This window comes from Kogia breviceps, chromosome 10, assembly GCF_026419965.1.
Source record: "Kogia breviceps isolate mKogBre1 chromosome 10, mKogBre1 haplotype 1, whole genome shotgun sequence".
NCBI lineage: Eukaryota > Metazoa > Chordata > Mammalia > Artiodactyla > Physeteridae > Kogia > Kogia breviceps.
In genome coordinates, this window is record NC_081319.1 from 7649381 (window position 1) to 7655917 (window position 6537).

The window sequence follows — 6537 nt, forward strand, 5'->3', positions numbered from 1 at the left end:
GATGTGTGAACTTTCCTCTCTGGGGACCAGTACCCATGGAGGAAAACACCATGGGTAGGATCAAGATCTTTTTCAGGCCTGCTATAGCCAAGAAGTTGAGAGCTTTCAGACAAGGCTGTAGGGAAAAATTCTTTGGCCACCTTTTGAAGTTCCTACTTGGGCACAGGGGAATCACCCTTCTCCAGCTTCCAGTGTGAACTGAGAAAGGGAAACCCTCTCTCTGGAGAAGCTGGGACCTTCCCAGCATGAGAAACTTCCGCAGGCCCCTGCCTGGCTCAGGGCTAGCCTTCGGGTGGGACTGGAGTTTCCTGAGAAGGGAACGAGGGAGCCACAGTCCTCTCCTGAGCTCTGACCAGCAGAGGGCCTATGCCGTGTGTCATTAGGATAGCTTGGTGTTGTCTACACCCCATTAGTAAGTTCCGTCTGAACGTGTCCTCACTGTTCATCGTCCAATTTGGTAACATTGATTTCGGTCCTGACCCCTTCTGCTGCTGCTGGGTTTGAGCTTCAGTGCAGGTGGAATGACATTCAAATAAAGAAACACTTTATATCACCCATGCTAGCCTCTCCTTCTCTGAGTTGGCCCCCAGGGGATTAAAAGGGGCGAGATTCAACCCGACCCTTTGTACCAGCCGTGGCTGCGTATTAACAGACCTTATGTGGAGGTAGCCAGATCATGACTGACATGGAACCCAGCACCACTTTCAATCCTGGCTTTCATCCTCAAGGACACCTCATGGCCTGAAGTGGCTGCTTGGACTCGTTACTTTGATCCGCATTTCATTTTAAAGAGACTGCTGGGGATCCCGTAGGACTGAGTCACACTGCACACCTAACTGAAATGTAATCTGTTAACAAATAAAATTGTTGTTGTTTCCAAGGAGGAAGGAGAGAATAGCTGGCAGTCTCTGCCGGCTCCGGATTGCATGGGCTTGAAAACAAGGCTCCACCTTTTTCTGCCTGTGTGGCCTTGGGCAAGTCCTTTCACCTCTCTCTAAAGTAGGGAACAAAGGAGGGAATGCGTGTGAATTGCTTCGCAGTGTCTTGCACATAGTAACCTGCCCCATGTGGCAGCTACGTTGATTATAATTTTTGCATTTGGGAATTGAATCTTCATTCAACACGTTTTGAGCACATAGTATCTGCTAAGAAGTTAAAGAACAAAATCAGAGTCTCTGTCCTAACGGTCTGGTGGGGGAGATGAAATCTGCCTGGTGCAGGGTACTGTGGGTACCCCAGGTAGGGATACCTTGCATGGCTTTAGGTGGGGTGGGTAGAGCAGGGGATGGACAATTTTAACTGTAGGATGAACAGGAGGTAGGCAGGTAGGCAGGCAGGCAGGCAGGCAGGGGCGAGGAGAGCCATTCATGAAAGACAACGCAGCTTGGGGAAAAAGTCTGAGATGAGAAACCGAAATGAACCTGTGAAGAAATAAGAGCAATTTAGTAATGCTGAACTGTAAAGTATGAGATAGGGAGTGTCAGAGATTAATCTGGAGAGATCCGCAAAGGCCAGATGATGACTAAGCTCTGACGCTGTGTACAGCAGTTCAGACCTAAGAGCAATGGGGAAGGATTTTAAGCAGGAAAAGGACACAATTAGATATGCATTTCAGAAAGATCACTCTGGTTGTAGTGTTAGGGGGCTGAGTTAGATGGAGACGATTTTAAGAAAAAGGAAAGAAGTGTGGCCTGAAGCAAGGTGGTGGCAGTGGTTTTGAGAGAGATAAGGAATTCAATATTTAGGAAATAGAAATAACACTTAGTAACTGATTGTGGGGATAAGGGATACAGTGGCATCAAGGAGGAGAGTTAAATTTTTTGTGTGGGGGGAAAAGAAAAATTTGCAAGTATAGCAGGGGAGCAAGATAATCACTTCAATTTGAGACATGCCTGTGGGACATCCTGGTGGACTGTCCAGTAGTCAGTTGCCTTACATAGATTTGGGAGCTCAAGAGAAAGATTTGGGCCAGAAACACAAACACATGCAGGTAATGGTTGACATATGAAGTACAGATGAGCTTGTTCAGGGTGACTGTAATGTGAAAAGAGCACGGGGCTGCAAAATGCTGGAAAACAACAACATATAAAGGTCAGAGGAATGGATGTCTAGAAGGAGAGTCAGAGCTATGACGAGAACCATGAGAATGTGGTGTTAGCGAAACCAAGGATTTAGAATTCAAGGGGAAGTTCAACTGGTCAGATGGAGCAGAGAGGTCCAGAATTAGGGACTTAAAAATGTGTCTACTAGATTTGGGAACAAGGAAGCTACTGTTGGATTTGGTAAAAGTATGTTCAGAGGAGTGAGGTTAGAGCCAAAATGAGGTCTGTTCAGGAAGAGAATGGGAGGTGACTGAGTGAGGATCACCTTCTGGAGAAGTGTGTATAAGAAGGGGAAATAAGTGGAACTCTTTCAGGAAATATTAAGTACAGTGAACAAGCAGTGGACAAAGATCAGCATGTAATCTAGAGGAGGCTATGGAACCTCTTTTTCTTTAAACATGGAGGAGTTCTGAATGTCTGTAGGTCACTGCTGGTAAGAGTTTAAAGATAAAGAGAGGATGACTAATGGAAGAGGCGAGGAAGCCTCCTTTTTGGGGTAAAGTACAAGGTTTAGGGAGTTCTTGCCTGATGGCATCCAATTCTTCAGTGAAGCAGGAGGCAACACTGTCTACTGAAAGAGAAGGGAATGAGCAAGGAGTTTGAGAAGAATTATGAAAGTTTGGAACAGTTGCTAAAGGAGCTGTTCAAGGATAAAAAAGGATCAAGAAAAGGACCGATGGGTGACCCTGAATTTGTGGTGACACCAACAGATGGGAGGGCAGGCACAGAAGGTAATAGACTATAGACTGAAAGGTAAGCCGAGTCAGAGAGCCACCAACAGATCTAGGCCGGGTATGGGAAAAGGAGAGCCTGCAATGGGGCAAACTGATGGAGGAAATGGAGAGATCAAGGCACTAAAGTTTACATGAAAAAGCTGGAAGGCTAGGAGATTGTAGCTAATTAGAAAGTTGGGTATTTGACCTGAATATTCTGAGTAATTCTTATAAAAGACTTTGAGATGTGAGGCAACCTGGTTAGGATGTCCACCCAAATGGTGAGGATAATGGCAGAAACTGGGGTGCAGAAGACAAGCCAAGTTGCCCCCAAAATCAAAGAATCAGAGAGAGAGGTTGGATGGTTAAGATGACAGCAGGAAGAGGGCTGAAAGCGCAGGAACCAATGCGTCAGCAGCAGAGGAAGCAGGGATTTTTAATCTGAGGGACAAGAGGTATTTTGTCTGGAAACATTTAGGGAGAGCCTCCACGCAACAGGATGTGAGAGAAGGAACAGCCTCACCTCAGAGGCTGCAAAGGAGGTGGTGTCCTAAGGAGAGAACCATATTCAGTCAAGGCCAGCAGACAATATGGAGGAGGTAGGGGTTTGTCCATCAAAGAAAAGAGCACTGCAGAAAAGCTGGGAGAGAGGGATGGTATGTCGTAAAAGTAGAGAGCGATCGGAAGCCAGATGACATGGAGAACTGTCATTTTGGGAGGTGACTAAGGAGCATGAAATTGGTGGAACTCACCAGACTCCAAGTTTCCAACAGAGCTCTAGTTTGCAACCCCTTTCAAGTCCCCTGAGGCAGAGCAGAAGGACCGGGGGGAGGGGGCACCCATGCAGATCTGGAGGTTCTGGGAAGCTCATTTAGGTGCCGAAATTCAACCTGAGTGGGTTGGAGGCTTCTTCAGATTCATTCAGTCATTCAACAAAATGTGTGTCAAATGCCTGTTCTGCTCAGGTACTGCCAGGCTCTAGAAATACACAAATAAGTCAGACAGAGGCCCTGGGCTCAAATGACACTAGGCCACTTAGTAGCAGGGCTGTCTGCCTGTTTATTGTGGCTTTGTAAGGTTTTGTTCTTTGTTTTGTTAGACACACTGCAGCATAAGACAAATGTACAGGCAGATGACCTATTAAATGTAACCTTCTCACCATAACCAAAGAAAATCTTGCTGACCGCCCCAGAAGCCTTTCCAGTGCCCCCAAACACTACCCGCCTTCCTTCCCTCCTAAGAGTAACCACCGCCTGCATTTTTATTGTAATCACTTTCCAACTTTTATAATTTTTTTCATCCAAGTGAGCATCTTTAAACAAAATAGTTCAGTTTTCACTATTCTTTGGATATGTCTTTACCCACTTTGTTTCTTTTCACCCCTCCTTGCAATTTGTTGAAGAAACTGGACCATTTGTTATGTAGTGTTCCACAGCTGGGATTTTGCTGGCTCCATTTTTGTGGTTTAGTTGAACAAGTTCCCTCTGTTCTCTGTATTTCCACAAATTGGATCTAGATGCTTATTTACATTCAAGTGTATGTTTGAACCTTTTTTTTTGAACATTTTAAAGACTGCTTCATAGTTGCTGTTGTTTATCAAGAGATACATAGTATCTAATTGCTTTTGTGTAATTACGGTTGAACAATAGTGATGCTCCAAATCTATCATTCTCTTATTTGTGGAAAAGCTTCTATAAAGGGAAACAACCTCATTTTCGATCTAGCCAGCTAGTGGTACAACTTGTATAGGAAAGGCAAGAATAATGCTAGAGTATTCCCCTTTATTTTCTAGTTTTCAAAAATAGAGTTGGTTCCCTAACATCCTCCCAAGGTGAACAATTATTATGTTTTGGTACCACTATGAACTCATGGATTTAAGCATACTTGATTCCGTTACATTTATCATAATTAATGCTTAAAATGTTGTCGTTGGTTAGCAGAAGCCTCTTTAAATTGGTGTGTCTTTTTAAAAAAAAATATTTACTTATTTGGCTGCACCGGGTCTTAGTTGTGGCATGTGGGATCTTTTTTTTTTTTTTTTTTTTTTTTTCCGGTACGTGGGCCTCTCACTGTTGTGGGCCTCTCGCGTTGCGGAGCACAGGCTCCGGACGCGCAGGTTCAGTGGCCATGGCTGATGGGCCCAGCCGCTCTGCAGCATGTGGGATCTTCCCGGACCGGGGCATGAACCTGTGTCCCCTGCATCAGCAGGCGGACTCTCAACCACTGCGCCACCAGGGAAGCCCAACGTGGGATCTTTAGTTGCAGCATACAGACTCAGTTGCACCATGTGGACTCTTAGTTGGTTCTCAAGGACATTGGATTCATTTGCTTTCTCTCACATTAAAGCCCTCATATATAATACCACAAATTTAACTACTAAAACCATATTATTTTCTGCTTATTTCTTTGTAGTTGCACTGTATTTACATTGCCTAGGTCACATGAACCAGATGACACTGCAGTCTCACCTTATATTCCTCATTCATTCTTAGTTCTACACGTAGCTGACTGCATATAATTAACTCACAACCAGACTTTCTGTTGCTGTTTCTTAAGACAGTTTGGTCATCCAAATCAGTTCAGTTTCTAACATATTCCTAAGAAAGAATTAACAGAAATAAAGTTCCCCAGGTTCTGGCATGAGGATGACACTTTGCTGCTGTTACACACTTGGTATGAAACTTCTGGTTCATAGTTTCTTTGAGTATCTTAAATATATTATTCCATTCTCTTTTGCCATAAAGTGTGGCTGTCAAAAAACCTGACAGAGGGACTTCCCTGGTGGCGCAGTGGTTAAGAATCCGTCTGCCAATGCAGGTGACACAAGTTTGATTCCTGGTCTGGGAAGATGCTGCAGAGCAACTAAGCCCGTGCACCACAACTATTGAGCCTGCGCTCTAGAGCCCGTGTGCCACAACTACTGAGCCCATGTGCCTGGAGCCCATGCTCCGCAACAAGAGAAGCCACCGCAGTGAGCAGCCCACGCACTGCAACAAAGAGTAGCCCCTGCTCCCTGCAATTAGAGAAAGCCCGCGCACAGCAACGAAGACCCAATGCAGCCATAAAACAAAACAAAACAATAAAAACAAAACCTGACAGCTTAATTTTCCTTCCATTATAAATAACTTTTTAGGTGTAGATATCCAAGATTTTCTTTTCTTTTCTTTAAACTCCAACAATTTTAGAATGTCTTGATATTGGGTTTGAATTCTTAGTTGAATTGACAAGGTATGCATTTTGTTCTTTGTTTGTAGTTTGAAATATTTCAGGAAAAATTTTCTTGAATTATAACTTTTGGTATTTGTTCTGTTCTCTTGCTTTTTTTTTGGTCTTTGGAAACACCTACTGACACATGTTGTCTTTTTTTGCCCGTCTTCCGATATTTGCCACTTAAAAAAATACTTTTTTAAAAAAAATTTACTTATTTACTTTTGGCTGCGTTGAGTCTTTGTTGCTGTGTGGGCTTTCTCTAGTTGCGGTGAGTGGGGGCTGCTCTTCGTTGTAGTGCGCAGGCTTCTCATTGCAGTGGCTTCTCTAGTGGAGCACAGGCTCTAGGCGCGCGGGCTTCAGTAGTTGTGGCACACGGGCTTAGCTGCTCCGCAGCACGTGGGATCTTCCTGGAGCAGGGCTTGAGCCCATGTCCCCTGCACTGGCAGGTGGATTCTTAACCACTCTGCCACCAGGAAAGTCCCTCAAGTCTTACTTTAAAAAAAATTGAGGTC